At 37.8% G+C, this 19,324-nt stretch overlaps 1 protein-coding gene across 4 annotated transcripts in view; it reads right to left on the bottom strand.

Moving 5' to 3' along the window:
• Positions 1-19,324, bottom strand: part of LOC143258959 (CD151 antigen) — a 208,801-nt gene that overhangs the window by 34,122 nt on the left and 155,355 nt on the right. The window lies entirely within an intron of this gene.

Raw genomic sequence — 19,324 nt, 5'->3', positions numbered from 1 at the left:
CACCCGGCAAGACGCCACAACAACAACACACACCTTGTGTTGTGGCGTCTCCGATACGATCACTATACGCGTGCAATACGTTTTATTCGGGGATATATCGAACCACGTTGAATTCCACGACGAACTGGCTAGATACCGTTTTCGCCCACGGAGGACAGCCGGTGTTTGCGAACGTCGTCGATAACTCGTGTCGCGTCAAACGTCCCTCCCTATCTGTTCCAACCCCGCCCAATTCCCGTGATTTATCTACTGCTGGTAAAAAAAAAAATGTTCGATCGAACGGCTGTTGTAATATTCGTATGTTTCGGTGGAAAACTTCCTCGTAAACCGGAAAAGTACGCAGGTTTTGGAAATACAGTAATTTCTTCCGGAAATACTAAATTTGCTGTGAATTTCCTTGTGCTAGTCCTACGCCTATGTAATTTAGTGTTACGTCGTAATAAATTCCCGGAAGACAATACAAAATGGTCTGTTTGGGTGTGAGTCAGGTAAAACAAACCGCGTAACTACAAGGTCAACTATAAAAACGAGCCGCAAGGCTCGAATAATCGTATCTCCTTTTCCCAAATTGTCCATTTGAGCCGTTTATTTTGAAAGTGGCTTAAGCCACTTTACCGTAATGAAAAGTGGTGATTTTTTTAATGATATACGAAATTATTTATACTGAGAAAAATATCAGTATCCTGAGGTAACAAATACAAGTAAATCTTCTCGAAAGTTAGCATCCATATTTTTAAACGTGTTAAAACGCAAACCCTTAAATATATCGACTTAAAAACAAAGTGACTTATGCCACTGTCAAAATAAACGGCTCATTTTAGTGCACAATCTCAGCGTTAATTAGGAAGATTTACTGTACTAGGTACGTGACCGTCGAATTGCCTTCGAATCGTGGCAAAAAATTGAAAATAAAGGAGTTAAACACTAAACCTACCAAGCAGTAATACTAATTGGCATGTACTGCTTCAGAAAAGTGAGAAGACCGAATTTATTTAGAATTTGTAAAGTTTTTATTATAAAACTTGCTCCAATAATATAATTTATTCAAGCGTTTTCCACGAAAGAGTCTCGGAACTTTGCAGAATTGCAAAATAAGAAAGCGGTCACTTTGACCGCGGTAGGTTTAGTGTTAAGTCATCGTTTTTATTCTAGCATTACTATGTATTCATATTAATGACACCGGCATGCTGGCCGCCACCTTTTTTTGCGGACTGCTCCGAGTTTCTATAAAAACGAACCGCGAGGCTCGAAGAATCGCGATGTAGTATTTTCAGATCTGTCGGTTTTTTATTTTTCAATTCCGACCTGCGAACATTTCTGGGAGAAATTACTGTAGTAGCGCGGTTGGGCGAAAATGATAACTTTTTCAGTATGCCGTAGAGTTTGGATAAAAGAGATGTGTTCGTAGTTGGATAAAATGGTCCTCATTTAAAATGCATGGTAATTTTTGAACGAGAAAGTTCTTTCTTTAAAGTACATAGTAACGTTTGAAGCAGTATTCCTTTTTTTAAAAAAAAAATCCATTTCGAAAGTAACTTGTATTGACTGAACACAGTCTCTTTTAAAATATATGCTGGCATCTAATAAAGTTGTCTCTTTTAAAGTACGTACTGGTATCCGAATAAAAATGTGAAAAGCGTACCAATTGTGGAAAGCGTAGTGACATTTAAACAGAAATGGTTCACTTTTGAAAGTAGAAATGGCTTCTTTTAAGGTACATTATAATGTCTGTATAAAAATGGTTTCCTTTCAAAATTGATAATGACACTTGAACAGAGATAGTTCTTTTGAATATTTGATGGCATCAGGACAGGAATGGTTTCTATTAAAATGCATGCATTTAGACAAAGATGGTCTATTTCAAAGTATGTAGTAACATTGGAACAAAAATGTTCTGTTTCATATTCTGTTTCAACTGAATTACATACATACCACGTCCTGAATGAGCGTATAAAAGCACCTCAGACTAAAAACATGATTATCTTACTTGGATGTTATCGCAGCCCAAGATAAATGCATCAGCACGTCCACAGTCAAAAGAATCATTAAAAATGCATATTATCTTTTACGTTTTACGCTAAGATAATTTTCTGTAGCACTAACCCTGATATTTAGCACAAGTTCAGACAATTTTTCTAATAGATTATTTATTAGAAACCTATCAGTTTGATGTACGAGTTGTATCTAAGAGAAGTTCAATATTAATCTAACTACTTTGTTCGCTTATGATTGAAATTATTGTCAGCTTCCACCAATTTTTTAAGAAATTATCAACTTTCTCATCAAATTATGACCTTTGATTGTAACTACTTGCATTACTACGGTTTCCTTTACAGCTATGTTGGCTAGTACTTTTGAGGAATCAATATTTGATATTTACACGTCTTCATTTACTTTTATCGATAGATTTTGATAACAGAAGAATCAAATTTTGTTTTACTTTTGAAGGAACGAATAACATTCGCTCTTAATACATCACGTGACTATTAGAAAATCGCCGGTGGATAAAGTGTTCAGAATTGTAACCACGATTTCGATTGTTTGCTTTCCACCAGATGTTTCGAGCTCTTGCCAACAATCGCGAGGGTGGTTTCCCTTCCGAAGTTTCCCGACCTTTTTCGTGGACATCCCTCGAGTGACGTCGATGTCTCCCCGGGGAGCAGCCAGCAAAGGTATCGGTTGATATACGAGCGAAACCGACGCGGATATCGTTCGACGCGCGCGATATTTACGGTATCGAGGTATGCGTGGTACGTGGGTAGCGTGCACCATATGCACGGTGCACAATGTGTTGTACCAAGTTCCGAGACGATGCATGCGGTAGAAAGTCTCGCAGTGCACTCACGGTGCTCTCACTGTGCGTGCTTCGTAAAGATCCCGTTTCCCTTTCGTTGCGCGTGCAACGCTACAGGGAATCCTCTAAACTCTAAACGGATTGCTTTACCGGTCGAGAAGCAGTCATCCAACGGCCATAAAATTCTGGATCCTAATCCCCGCAGCCACTAAACCGCGTTCCACAGTAATCCTTTTCTCGCTACACGCGTAATCGTGTTGGGCCGTGCCGTGGAAAACGCCACCGCTGTGCTTTTCGGGAAACTGCGGTTGTTCGAGTTTTCCAGGGAATTTTGTCACAAACTCATGGCCTTTCTATTAAACAGACCACGCTTTGTTGCTAGAAATAAATAGTTGATCCAATTTGCAACTCATGACTAAGGAGTAAAATAGAAATTGCCTCTATCGATTTTGTGAAACTGAAACCATGCAGGAATTTCTTCCTTTCTTTTTGCTGTTGCAAAGCGTGTAAGTTACTGTAATTACACTGTATACGTTTGAATTTCTCCATATTTTGTTGGAATACAATACTTTTATAAAATATATAATCTAATAAAGAATATCAAAGTATATATGCTTTTTAACTGCTGCTGGCGACATTTTGTTATTGTGTAATTTGAAACAGGAAGAAAGCTAAGATTCTTTAGAAGTGTCAATGTATTAAATCGAATATTTATATATTCGAATTATTTAACCAATTAGCTGTTATTGGCGAGTATACTCGTCATGAATAAATGGCAAGATTTCGTGTTATGACGAGTATACTCGTCGGAAACAACTGGTTAAATAATTCCACTAAGATCAATTTAATACACTGACTCTTCTAAACAATTTTTAAATTGATAATTTTTCTTCTATTATGAAGTGTTCTTTTATAACAATTATAATTCGATCTTGCCTCGAACTTCAAGATTCGGGATTCTTATGGTTTCTGTTGATTTTTCAGAGTAAATTTCGACCGCCGCAGGGTTCCCGATCCAATCTCCACCCTCGTTAGCTCGATATTCGTTTTTCGGGGTTGTTGATCGGCACCGCGACCGTTTCATCAACTCTTTCTTGGGGGCAGCAACGAAACCGCAGATACGGTTAGACCATATCATCTCGCATCGTCTCGTCGTCCCGTGGTGCAAGAACCCAGAGCCAGGAATGCGATATCGGGTTCGAGTTCGAGTCGATACCAGCCGTCTGCGTGGTCTCTCAGACCGCAGCTCGGCATCGCGGCGGCTCGTGCACGACAAGAACGAGGAGGATCCCGATATCCAAATCCCCTGCGGGGTGGCAGCCAGGAGATCAGCCCCACGATTTATTATTTTATCATTGTCCCGAAGGCAGACGCGTATAACTGCGACGCGACGCCATAAATCCTCGGCGTTCCTGTTGCGGGTCAGTCGGCGGGTCGAGACGGTCCTTATGATCCTTGAAAATAGACCGGGGACTCGCATACGAAATCAAAGTTTTTGATGCAGTCGAACGAGGATTCAATTGATATTTCATATTCAAACAATTTTGGTAACCCGAAGATAAAATAACAGTGTCCTCAAGATGTTCTGACGTACTTTCTGTCTTATATTTTTTAGATTAATCTTTGCGTGATTGTTTTTGCTGATTCTTATTGCGATATCGAAATTGTCTGCAGCATTGTAAAAAACAGAGATTAACTCATTGCCGCGTCATTACAGTAATTATTCGATTGCAATCATTTCTTAGAAGGTAAAGAAATTTGTACTTCTTATGTGGCTGCATCAACTTGAATGTTTAAATATTGATGACAAGAAAACAGAATTTTATTCCAACATAGAAAAACAGAATAAAATACATAGTTAACAATGTGACAGCCGGAGTCACGTTCAGTGACTTCGCGAAAATTTGAATTATAAAAGTCGATTCAGCTCAGTTTTTTAAAAAATGTATCGTAATCACATTATTAAGAAAATTTTTGTTATAATTGCACTATTAGAGAAGTGTATTTACACTATTAACGCTTTGACTGCCGCGTTACCCATGTGTGAGTGACAGAATTATTTAAAATTTAATTTTTACACTACTCCGTTATAATTTCTTCATTTTATTAAGATTCGCAAGAGATAAGAACGTTGAGAAAGTAATCGATGTCGTATAACTTTGCTTTGCAATTTCAATTTCATTGAATAAAATACTTTAATTTTCTGAAATTTCTCAGGTTTTTGGTGCGGCTGTCAAAATGTTGACAGGTTGTTACTAGAAATATTCATCACTAGTCAGACAAGTCAAAGTACGGCAAAGGGTTAAATAAAAATTTGTTCCGTGTCTAAAAAACTGTAGTAACTGAAAGTTAGAATATTAGGTCGAGTCGTAAATAACTTCCGTTTTCTCAACTGACATTTATTTTGTTCCTTTTTTAAAAATTATTTTTTGTTTTTTTATTTTACATATTTTGAACTCTTATTTACTTAGTGAAAGCAAGAACTCGTTTGTCCTGGTGGCTCAAACAATAAATTCTACCTAGCTGCATCGAAAGTTATTTATGACTCAAGTTCTTGCGAAAGTTTTCTTGCTTCATATTTTGCGCATCAGTCTCTGACAGAAAAACCGCAGTCTAAATGTGGGATAAATTTGTATTCATTGAACGAACAGTAACGCATCTCGTTACGTGACAATTTCTACCTGACGGTACTAATGGCGTTGCTCGTTTTAATTATTACGTCGATTTAATGCGACTAATAAGTTATGGTTTCCTATAGTGGCCCAGTTAGCAGTTTAATGGAACGGCAGTAAAATTTATAATTAATGAACAACAACTTCAGCGCCGACGCGAACGCATAATATTTTTGCGCAACATTGGCCACAGCGTTGTAATTAATCCTTTGACTACTAACAACATGTTTAACTGACCGACGGAACTTAACTGTCGTGTGCTGACAACGCCTAAAACCATCTGTACCACAAGCAGAACGATTACGATTACTTCCTACGGTCAAAGGGTGGAAACTACCCTTAACCTAGTCACTCAAAATGGGTACACGTTTTAGAAGCATGTTTTCGAAAGTAGTTAACTACAGTGGAGTGTGGTAGTCTGAAGTTTCTTCAATCACACAACTCTATAATAATTTCACTACATCTTCCACTCAACTGGGAATGTTCATATAAAACTTTCCTTTGTCCATAGTTGTGTCAAGGTATAATTATAGTCACTTTTAGACAACTGGATTTATTATCACTAAAATTCGCTGTCAATTTATTCATGAAATCCATTGACGGTTTATAACTATCGTAATAAGTTATTAATATGTTAGTCACACATGTCACATAAAGGTTCTTTAAAATTTCTTTAAAACACACCCACATAAACATATATGCCGAATTAAATGCACAGTATATCAAAAATGTGTACACTTACGGACAAAAGTTAAGAAACTTTATATATCGTTAACATTTGACTAGAAGATATTTTAATAAATATACGTTTTATTAAATTAAAAGCACATATTGCAATATTGTTTTACTTAGAGTGTACAACAAATAAAAAATAATAAAAATTTGAGAAAATAAAAAACAGTAAATAAAAATGAGAAATAAAATAGCAAGATTTAAAGCTAAATTGTCTCTCTCTCACTGCTCGATCGGTAAAAATGACTAATTTGAGATTTCTAGCAGAAAATTCTCCTACAGAAACTTAATAAATAAATTGATCTCGATACGTAGATTATGAAAATGAAACGAAATCAGAATAAATGCAGCATCGTCATTTCCATAAAAATCGAACGCTTTTAATGTTCGATAGATCTAAAGACAGTTCACCAGCGCAGTTTCAATGAAAGACAGCATAGAAAACAATTCAGACGTTCACGTATCAATTTTTGAAGAGTGCTATGATTGTCCAAATAATCTTTACGCGTGTAATCGTCGTGTCACGATCGCAGCTGAGATCTATCCGACAAGCGATCACCATTCATTTGATAAACCTTGCAAAAAGGAAGATGTCCGGCAGCAGCCAACGGCACAAAGCTGCGATACACGGTGCCTCGTAAGTGTAAACAATTCCAAGTGGCCAGGCCGTGCAAAAACCGTCCGCTATCGCACGCGTTACGAATGCCCGGCTACACGAGTCGGCCATAAATTTCCTCGTCCTCTTTCAAACGTCACGAGGGGGAAACGTGTAAGAAAAACGTCGAAGACTGAAGAGCAACAAGAGAGAGAGAGAGAGGGAGAGAGAGAGAGAGAGAGAGAGAGATCCGCGCAGGGTAATTCGCGACGTCTGCTTTCGTTTCATTCCCTGCACCAATTGCAGTTGCAGTGCAAGAAACACGCGAAAGAAAATACGCGAAGAGAATTCGCTTATTACGTTACTGATTTGCTTCGGTTCAACGTCGCGAACCGTGAATACCTTTTGCTGCCTTTAACTAGAACGTTTCACCCTCCGCCCTTATTCCAAAGAGATTTTTCTTTCACTTTGTGTCGGTATTACTGGCAGAAAATGTTGAAGATCATGATTATTATTATAATACATACTTTGTATGCACGTCTATTATAAATTTTTACTTAACAATAGATTTACGGAGCACAAAAAACAGCTGTTTTATATTAGTTTATAAAATAGGACATTTATTCTGATTTTTAACAAGTGTTATTGTAACATTTGCCGTAATATATAAATTGAATAAATAACTGGTAAATGTATCTTACGATGTGAATAATCGTAAATTAAAAAATTAGTCACTCATCATTTTGACGGGTTCTGTAAATCTAATGTTAATATTCAAATTATTGTGAGATTTGTGTATTACACTGTTCTTTTTGTATTTTATAGTTTTCTCACTTCCTTTTAGTACGGTTCTAGGGGCTCTACTTTAATTAGGGTTGATATTGAAGTACACTTTAAAAGGGAGAGGAATTGTTTAAACCCATAATTTTACACTCACCAATTTATCTACATATATTTAAGACTACATTTCTGATGCAGTATTGAGAAATATCTCCGCTACACTTGAACAGAATTCTATTTCTATTACTACGAGATGAATACTGATTACGTCCATTTTAATCGATGACTTCTTTAATCTTTTCTACAAAAATCAGGAAAAGTATTGGTAGTGGTATCTATAGTTTTTATTAGTGTATTATAGTTTTTCTCAGTTTTTATAGCTACATTATAATTATTAGTTTTATCATTAATATTGTATCTATATTGTTGTAGTTATAGATAAACAATATATGTTACAAGTAAAACATTAATTATTGATAAAACATCTAACACCCACGTACAGTTACTTTTTTCTGTCTTAGAAAAACAGAACGTGATGTTAGATGTTATGAATGGAACAACGTGGGTGTTAGATGTTATGAATTATATATATAATTTATGCAATAATGCATAAATATATTTGACATGCATAAAACCTTACTTTTTATTTTTCCGTAATAATTATGTTTACGCACACGCTAAAAGAAAAACTATATGTATATGTCATCTCATAGTAAACTTGAAATAGCCGCAGGGGTCAGAATTGACCTAGTTACCGACCGCCGTGGCCCGCCGTCCGTGGATTAAATAGTACGTTATCCGCAACATGCTTTCTAATATAATGAATTGGGGGAAAGACAGAAAAACAAATCCCCCGCCGGAATATAAAATGTGACCAAGAATTCTTCCTTATGAATTGAACGATAATTAACTCAAAGGAGACAGTGAACCGAATTCATTTTGTGATCACAAGACATTTTCTGAAAGTATAAAGTATAAAGTTCACAAATCCGTTTCCAATAGAAATACAATGAGAAAGCATCCCAAAAACAGCGACGTCTTTCCAAAACCAGCATCGAATTACAAAATTCCGTCGATCAATCAGACTTACCAAACTTCTCCCGTAAACTTCGATAGAAATGACACAGAAGACAGTGTCCACGGGCGACTTTATGATCGGCACATCGACAGTCGGTGGTCCACCCGATGAATTACGACCGCGACGTCGAATAAATCGCCGACTTCAATCGTTCCGAAACTAAAAGCGAGACGAGGACACCGGGTTTATCTACACCCTCAATTAGGGTACTGGGGGCCAGGGCCCAGGTAAGACATCCGTCTCGAGCAGCCTAAAAGCCCCGTTTCTTTCGGACAGGTTCTCTGGAATTCCGGGACGAACGGTGTTTCAAGACCGCCCCCGCAGCCGCGGTCGTTTCGATTCGTTCGGGAGACGGTCGCTTATCTTCCTGCGAGAACGTTATGAATTCAGAGAGCAAATAAAGAGTCGAGTGTCTAACGGTGTTCCGCGCTGCCATCTTTCCGCCGTGTTTTACACACCACCTGACGGTCGATGGGCCAGAAAATTCATTTCTTTCGCGAGACGATGGGACTACGTCGTCGAATCAGCGTGCGCCGGTCGTTTATCCTTTATTACGCTGCCAATCCGACGACTGCTGGATGTGAAACGACTTGTCGGGCCGTTTCGCACGTTCACTGTCGTTCCTGTGGGATTGTAGGAAATTAGAATAGCCGCGCGAGTGTTTGCGCAGGTATGCTAGGTCGTTTGTGACTTCTGAAATTATTCTCGTATGTCAGCACTAAATTGGTAGCGAGGTTGTAGAGATGATTTCGGCGTGTCAGGTTGATTCTGCAATTATTTATGTATGGTAAGGACAAGTTGGTAACCGGTTTATCGATACTTTATCGATCACAGTGCGTGCAGTTCTTATTTATCCTTGTCTCAAGATATTTTCAAATTTTTGCACCTACTGTAAAGTGTTTGATGTGCATCTCACAAGTAGAAATATTTGATTAGGTTTCTTGATTCTACAACTGTATTTTACAATTAAAATTCATTTTATCAGACTAGTTACATGAAACGTTAGTTAGCTTTAATTAATTATTGAAGACAGAATTTTTAACGAATCGAATGGAAATGCAATGTTTGGTAGCTGCAAAAATTCTGCTTCGAAAAATTATTTCCACTGGATGTTACAAATGAATTGTGAAAGATAAAATCGGAAAGTTTAATTGCTAATTTAGGAAGCTAAAATAAAACCGACGGGAAATGTAAACTCGCACACCCACTACTCGTTAGCACGTTCACTGACGTAGCGTTACAGCCTTCGCGTTTTCGTTTCTAATTAGTACTCTGCCCACTCACTAATTCGACGGTGTGGTCCCGAAAGGAATTTTCTCTCGATTTGTACGAAGAAAGTAGTCGTCGACGCGACATATCAAAAACAAGTTTCACAAGTTCATTCTGATTTTCGCGTCGGTATAGCCGGCTTCCGGAAAACTGGAAAAGGAAGACGACAGCTGCGAACATGTTACAAAAAAAGTGTTGCCCGCCCGTGGGAATTTTTATGAACACACCGGGCTCGACAGTTCACGTGTTAATATCGTATATCACGCGAGAAGACCGTACCTAGCTCGAATATTTTTCGGTTTTTATTTCTGACAAACAAAAAGGTCGACGCGCGATTCACACAAAGGGAATCGAAATTCGAAGCAACGATAGACTTGAGTTTTTGATTACGTCGTCGAAAACTTCGATGAAACGATGGAATGTGAAATATTTCGGGAACAAAGGATGCGTGGCGTTTCATATCGATGGAAACGATCGATTGCAATTCTTGCCAAGAAGAATGGGAGAATTTTTAAATCGGCTGTACTATCTCGAAACTGTCCAGAGTCTCGCGAAAATCTTTTCGTTCACAGAGCGTGAAATATGGCACCGCTAATTCCATAAATCGTAGCATAACTCGCGAGCTATTGGACAGAGTTTTCCCTTTTTTAGTGAACCGTCGCGGTTCAAAATGAAATGTTTCGTGTGGTTGTTTTGATCGAGCAACAAGGCTGACTGGGTTTTACGGGCCTCGTAATCGCATTACAACATCTGCTGCATTTCCGCGTGATTTTTCGATGACAATTAGGTGTGATGTAGTGGAGACGAAATTGGGGGAGGGGAAGGGTTAAGAGGAACGTTGCTGATTTCGAATACGTTTGTAAAATATATTGTGAGAACATTTCCATCGGTCCCGAAACGAAAGTGAAGATTTCATACGAATTAACACAGTATTATCTTGGAATTGTTCGCGAAGCAAACAGATTTGTTTAACCTTTCTTTCGATCTATTTCTAAAAATATAAAGCAATGCGGGCTTCCGCGACATTAAGAACAATAAACTAGAATAAATTCTCCTCTTAACATCTCACCGCACGATTTGATATAATATAACAATGTCAATATAAAGTCAATTTAACTATGGTCATGTATAATGCAAGTTATCGATAATGATCTGAAATAATAATGACGGAGTCCCAACGATAATTCAACGATACTAAATCTCGCGAATTGAGTAGTGTACCAACGTAATTTAACCAACGCTGAAAAATCCTGAGATTTAATAATGAACGACCCGATACATGTGCAACGATTATACAGTTTCGTGTAACTTCATAATTTTCAATTTAGCGTTCTTGGTTTTAATCCGAGCAATTATGGACAATAGCGCGTTACCGCAGCATCGCCCGCGGCGTTCCTCGTAGGAAAATTCGAACGATCTGATGAAGCACGGGAGTAAAAACCGATCTCTCGGTTTTTCATTTAGGCTCGGAATGGAATTATTCATTCGCAGTTAACAAAATTTCGGCATTCTCTCACCGGGAAAATATGCCGAGGAAAAATGCAGCGGGATAAAAGCTCGCGGGTCCAAGCAAATTCTGAAACGAGCTGCGGAATTTTATTATTTTTTTTTTCGCCGCTACCACCCCCGCCACGTTTACGTGGATCGGCGAGCATGCGGATTTATACCGCCGCGTTCAGCGGATTTTAATTGCGCCGGAATTTTCGCGGTTATGTAATGAGCGTTTTCGCCGTGGGATTACGTGCCGGGCCGAACTATGTCGGGGATATGCTTCTAATTTTAAATTCTGTTTGCAAGCTCGTCCGGCCATCGCGGAGAACAACTGTAAATAAGTGCAGGATGGAATATGATCTGTCGGGTGTCGTTCCTAATCCTGCAGGCTTTGCCGTTCAAGAAACGTGCTCTGGATGAATTGAAATGGACCCTACTACGATGAACGAACGGCCCAAGAAGGAAACCGTCTTCCTAGTTAATAAGAACGGTAATATTTACCGAAACACCCAAAAAACACACTCGACTTTATCTTTTAGCGCTACGTTTAATATTTACATTCGAATCAAACAAACACGATCTCTTTTTTAATTAACACGTTCAGCGGCAAATATCGTTTCCAAAAGTTCCCACAATGTCATAGTCGTTTTATCAGTTAGCTGTTTTTGGCGTTTTACTTGTTATGATAACGCAGTGTTGTCATTCCTTCATTAATTAAATTTAGGAAAGATAAGAAGTATTGTATCCTTCTTAAGAGAAGAATATATTCTTCGATATTCTTTATCGAATTATATATTTGATAAAAATGTTGCATATAAACAAGATATACACTTTTTAAAGAGACTGCAACAGCTAAACTGGTTAGTTACTGAAATCGATGCTAGGAAGATTAACCCTTTGCACTCGAGTGGTGACTCTGAGGCACCACTAAAATTGTTACATCACGTTCCAAGATAATATTTATATTATCAAATATAATATTTATATTGTATATCAATATAATATTAATATCAAATATAAAATTTATATAATATTTATATTATCAATTGTCATATAAAATGGAAATACTATAAGTAAGAAAAGTTAATTTAGATTTACAGTTAAAATGGCTTCGAGTGCAAAGTGTTAACCGTAGGAAATATTAGTTTGTCTTTTGTATTCTAAAAGTCGTAGTAAAATTCAGTGTATTCAATACATTACTATAAAAATGAATATCAAAACATAATTAAAAATCAGTGTTACCTATCACTGTTAAGCTTTGTGGTAATTTAAAAAAAAAATTCTATATTATCGAAACTACTCATTTTTTCATTTTTAAACAATAAATTTCAAGTGGGGTATATGTATAGTAGGACATAGTAGGGAACATAGCATGTGCAGATTGCTATCAAAGAAAAATGGGCGTGGATGTTTAGTTTTTTCCGAACTTTTAAGCAGATCTCTCAATGATAACAAAACTTTTGTCATTCCTAATCATCCTCTTGCGATCTCCTCTTTTCAAAAGTTAAGATAATGCGAAACCATTTATTTTAATTAAAAATTAAAAATCGGCACACTTATCTCAATATCTAAAGTATCATCTTAATACTTTATTTGTTTATTGCTGCTCTTCGATTATTTTACAGATTTGCTAACTGAGATTCATCTTTACTGCGGTACCTTTCGAATTCGACTAATCTTAATTAACATTAAAACAACCGAGCATTTATGACGATTAGTCTGTATCATCTTTTGAAAATACTCCGTATTTATCGAGATATCGTAACGATTTTTATTTCAAAATGTGCCTGGTCAAACAGGTATCATCTAATGATCATATACAAAATAATATTAACATTAGAAATATTGTGCCTTAACTGCAACTAATGTATATTTTTCAATAATCATGACACGATAAGATTTATTCATACTCCGTACGATTATAATCAAACTGCGGATTTTATGCAAAATAAAAATGATGTGATCAAATTGAACATACAAAACGGGAGTTAAAAAAAATGTATTTTTTTCTTTTATAGTTTTGATATGTATAACATTCGTCTGGCATTTACCCATTTTTGCCATAAATGCATAAAATCCGCAGTCTAAGAAGTTTATCAAAACATTTTTGTAATTGCAATAACTGTAAAAGAAATAATCAGAAGCCGATCATTTCGACTGCTTAGTAGCGTCAATAGTCTCCGGAATCGTAAAACAAAGAATTTCGACTTGTTGTTCTAGTGTTAAGCTATCAAATAATAATTCCGCTTAATGAAGTGATTAATACCTCTTAGTCCCCTTGCTTAAACATTCCGAGGCCAATCATGGTTCCAAAGGATCTTTTGTGCCTCGAGGCTTCCACCAAATCTCCTCCACCAATATTAGACGTTATTAATCACTTATCAGGTACAACTAATAGTCAGTGGTGTTTCCAAGATATTCGACTGAAAGACCTAATATCTCATAGAAATCCTCCAGTTCTAATTATAGAACCATTCAATGCTCCACGTAGCACAGCAATGTGGATATATTCTTGGTCCGGCGAGAATAGGTGGAGAATATTGCGCTCATAAATATAAAAGCATATGTATAAACGTTCTCGTGCACACGATTTCGTAATTTTCTATTTCCCTCGCACACTTCCACGCTATTCCCCGGACCTACTGCAACGAACCATTCTGTATGGGCTTCTCTATTTGAAACAAGAATGCATCGAATGTCGGTCAAACTGTGGGCAGAGAAGCTCGGCATTCCGTACGCTCTCGAGAGCTCGGATCTTGGCGCTAGAAATACTCGCGCATTCAGTTTCTTGCGTTCTCTATCGATCGTGTACGCTTTCAAAACTGCCTCCTTATCGCGCTTTTCAAGTATCATTCATATTGCTAATCCAGAAGCATTTCCACCTCTGAAAAAAGGATGTTCTTGATTCCGAGATCCTCAATTTTAAAGCGTTTACCTTCAAGTCTTTGTCCGAGTTCTTCGAATCTTCAATTTTCTTTCGATTTTTCGTGGTTTCTAGGAGAACTGTTTAAAACTAGATTCACTTTTTGAACCTTTCTGTGAATTAATTTTTCATGCATTTTATATCAATCGTTTTAAGATGTTAATTTTTTTTTTTAACTGTCGCATGAATTTTCATATGATTTTAAAGCTTAATTTTTGTTTGGAGATTTGTATGAATTCATTTTTCATGATTGTTACGATTGTTACGGGAATTTATTTTTGACGATCGTTGTGAGAACAGTTGATTGTTCACTGTGGGACTAAAATCTTCAAACAATTTGAGGATCAAGCAAATTAAGATCGCGGCATAATGAAGACTTAGGAAAGAAGAACATACGTATGAAGAATAAAAAGTATATTTAGAAAATATTGGAGTGCTAGGTTACACACTTACAGATCATTAGATGTGAATGATCACGAATACTTGCACTGTGATTATTTGTTTTTAAGCGAACTGTACTGCATATTTAATTTCACAGTGGAAAAGAAACACGCTTGACACTGGCCACTTTTGTACCGAAAGGAATGTTCTAAAGTTACAGTACATTACGATAAACGTTCCTTTTGTGAAATTAAATAGGAAGAATATCAAAATCTACGGTTAAACATGAGCACAGAAGTGTTTGCACTGCAATCATTTGCTTCGAAGTATAAAAACAAGTCATCCGGAAGTAATTAGAACGAAGTATGAACTTTATTGACCGTTTTTTGTCAAAGAAAAATTTCGAAACCCTTTTAGAGACATACGAAAGCTTCTTTCTCTAAAACTCAAATTCGAGTCAAATACAAATATAAGAACAATTTACTGCAGTCAAAATGGAACACTTTCCCAAAGAATTTTCCAAAAACAGGTCAACTTTCCGAAAAAGCATGCACGCTAAAGAATCAGAGAAGAATCAAAGAAATTGCAATTTATCAGATCGAAAGAGTTCGCGGAACTGGAGCCCGTTTTAATTACGGAAATGCAGAGACATTTCGCAGAAAAATGGAAGGAGCACGGCACGGTGGTGACCGATGACGTAGATAGGCGCGGTTTCATCGCAATAATCCGCGGTGAGCTGGATCGGTATATCGCGGAGGGTCGCTCATCTTTTATTCATCGCCGGGAAACAGGAACGTTTTATTTAAATTACGGTTTCGCCGATTCCCTGATTGATGTCCGGTCGTTCGGTGATTTCCGTGGCGTTGCTGCGCTCGTCGGAATATTTTCCGCCGCTTTCCAACGCGGTTCGTTGCAGCTGCCGCGAAACCGGCGCGAGATATCATCGGCGTGTTTGTTCCACTCTCTTGGCATAATGCTCGGGCCGGTATATGATACGGGCCGCTCGCATGATCAACGGCAGTCGTTTTAAGGCCACCGGCGCCGATGCTGGCCCCGCGTAATACTATTAACGATAAACATTTTCGACCCTGCGATCAAAGCGCCGAGACCCGACCGCGAACGCAACTTGGACCTCGCAACGCTAATTTAATGGAATCGTTCGCGGTTGGTAGCTTTATGATAATCGCTCGCCTCGGGAAATCCCTCTCGCAGAACACAATAGAGGCGGCTTCACTGTGTCTTGCACGTGCGATAAGCAACAGCTCTATCGCGCGGGCCTATGAATGTTGATGCAGTTCCTCGGTGGAAATGACTTTTGATTGCCATTCGCAGTCTGTCTCCATTTCTTGGAGAATTTCAGCGATTTCGGGACAGGTGACAACGCTCTTTCTTTTGTATTCTTATTTTCGCAACGGTATTACTTGTGTTAGATCTATCGGAATGTTTTGTCCCACAACGTCATTTAACCCTTTGCACTCGAAGCCATTTTAACGGTAAATCTAAAATAATTTTTCTGACCTACGCTGTCTCTATTTTATATGACAGCGCGCATTTTATGCGTGTGAAATTGAATCTTGTGACTCATGCAACAGTTATACCTTTAACAATTTTTCAAATCCAAATTTTGTTGATGTAAGAATTATTTTGGAGTCAGATCTAAACATTTTTTAGTGGTGCCTCGGAGTCGCCACTCGAGCGCAAAGGGTTAAAATGAGTTTCAATACGTACGCACATGTTCGTTTGAGACATATATTTTTCAAAAATGGCGTTTACAAATTGCCATCATGCTTGCAAAAGGTGACAGGTAAGGACGGAAATACTATATCGTACAATAAATATTGTTAAATGTATGAAAAATTTATTTATTTTTTCACTTCACGAACGGACAGGACTTCCCGGTAGATCTAATATGTTCAATAATCTTTCATTTCTTATATTTCTTGTATAATACATATTTATTATATATATATTATATATTTATTATCTATACTACATCATTTCTTACTTTTTGTATTGTATTGTATGTATTTATGTTTTTATTGTACCCGTGTGACGGCTACACAAAATCTCGTTCTTCTCGTCTCTTTTTTCGTGTAACAAAGGGTTTCCTACCCAAAATTATTATTATTATTATTATTAAGTCTTGGTAAAAAGATCTTCACTATTCAAATGAAGCATGACCAACATCCCTTCGTTTCAAAAAGATATCTAATTTACGTACATTACACGTTACGTGCGAGTTGGATCGTATTTCAAGCGATGATCGCCAGTTGTCGATAGGATTTCGTAAAGCAAAGACGTCCACCTTTCCGCATCGCTCCATTAAATTCACAGCCTTAACATTAACATACGCTTAAAATTCCAACTGGTTCGGTCCAATACCATCTTCTTACCATGTCGACCAACTGCGAAAAGGTAGTTTCAAGAAAACACGCGTTCAAAGTTCCCCGAACAAGTGTCCTTTATCATCCGTTCACGAGCTGCATCTACATAACCGTCTCGAATTTCTCGCTGAAACGTCAGGAACATAATCTCTGTATACTCTGTTATTGATGGAAGCAAAAACGATCGGATATTTCGCAGCGGTTACATCTTGAGGAAAGATCGAGCAGCGTCGTCGCGTTTGATCGGTGGCCAGTGTAAACCCGCGACTGGAATGATTATCCTTGACACGCTGTAAATAAGGGACCCAGCTATCTTCTCGAAGGGATCTTCTCGGTTCTTATGCTAATGGATGCCCACCTTCGGTTCTCGGCCGCTCGAATAGAGGTTCGCTTTCTCGCTTAAACGCGTCTCGGCCGATTAAATGCCAACGCGAGAGCGGGAGAGGAAGAGGGAGAGGGAGAGGGGGAGTGTGAGAGAGCGAGTGAGAGAATCACTCTGAGCACACGCGACGCTTCCATCGTCGTTCCTCGATCGGGCCGGCTGCCGGAGCCGCGATCTATGGATCCCTGAGCGTCGATAAACGCCGACGGAATGTCCTACGGTGCTTCCGCGCTGTTCGTGAATCGAAATTCCTCGCGGAAGCAGATTAAGCCGCGCGCCGACGAAAAGAATCGGTTAAACGATCTAATATCCGGCCTGGAATTTGAATACTTTCGACCCGGGGCACCGGGACTAATTGAATCGTCGGGCTTGCTGACAAATTCCACCTTCGTTCGCCCGGGACAAGACACGGCTGCCAACGTGTTCACCGATTCGCTGGGAATTCCTCTCGGCGACTGCTTGCGGTTCCGAAACATTTCCCACACTGACCTCCCTCTGCCACGTTTTTTTTTCTAGTAAATATTCGCGGCTGTTCCATTACAGAATCCTTACATAAAGCTTTAACCCTCGTCTCGCCCTCGTTTTTCCAATTTAACGTATTCCTCGTTCGCGTGTCAAATTGACAGTATCGTAAACAATGAATATAAGTGATGAACTATTTATTTTGCTAAATGTTTATTGAAAATAAAGAGAAACATATTTACATAACGTTCGCTTCACGTCTCTCTTTTACATGGAATGAAACGATGTGCCGGACGAACTGCTTTTTTTACACTTATCGCAATGTACATTGTCGTCCTTAGTTAAAACGCTTTATCTCACTAATTTGCCATTTTTCAGGATATTTTAAAATATTTGGAAGATCGCATGCTTTTGATCTTTTAAGCAAAGCTACAATATTCTATATACTTCATAGAGTTCCAAATGGAATTCCATTTATTTGTTTTCAGTTACTTAAAAATGATTTTATTAATTTAAAGCTTCATTTTTTTGGATGACCAAAGATATTAGATAGGGTAACTTAACTAAAGAGGGCAGTATAGCAAGGCGACTAATGTATTGATTCCGTCTGTGTTATCGCTCAAATCCATTCGAAATTCTTCCGGGGTATTAGATTTCAGCTCCTTATAGCTTCTAGGTATTTTTTCGACAAAAAAAGAAGGCAAATGTCATCTCCTGCTCGTGACATTCGCATATGTCAAATTGACAGACAAGATCCTTTTTGTAAGAAATACTGTCACATTTTTTACGTTATATATTTTTTCATTAATAATGTAATAGATACATATACTTGAATGTTAAAAAGATGAAAGACATAAAGTCTGATATTAATTTTCCTAAAAATAGCAGGATAATATACTCTGAACATTGAAAATAGTGTGAAAGTGGCACTATGAAGGGACGAGGGATTCGTATCCAATATTCGTTTTTAACAAATTGATAAGCGAAAGTCAGTTATACTTGGCAACACAGTAACAATATATTGCTATATAATTGCTCATTGACCTGATTTTATTTAAATATCTGTGCGTGGTTTCTTGCAATGAACAATACAGAAAGAATCGGTACAAGTACTATTCTTTCTTGTTTAACAATTTTAAACCTTTGTTCGGACGAAGCAACAGTTCCACTAATATCAAATTCCAACGTCCCGACAGGTTTCGTATAATACTTAAAGTACAATAAAATCACCCTCTATATTATAGAGTCTATAAAACCACATAGAAGACAAACTGGAAAATTTGTCGAACTCCGTAGAGCCGTTTGAAATCCTCCCAACTCTATATTTACTCAGTTTCCTTTTCTCACATGATTTCAAAATACAAAAGGCAGATAACTGAGA

Source organism: Megalopta genalis, chromosome 3 (genome assembly GCF_051020955.1).
Source record: "Megalopta genalis isolate 19385.01 chromosome 3, iyMegGena1_principal, whole genome shotgun sequence".
In the NCBI taxonomy this organism is placed as follows: domain Eukaryota; kingdom Metazoa; phylum Arthropoda; class Insecta; order Hymenoptera; family Halictidae; genus Megalopta; species Megalopta genalis.
This window is presented reverse-complemented; position numbering and strand designations above follow the sequence as displayed.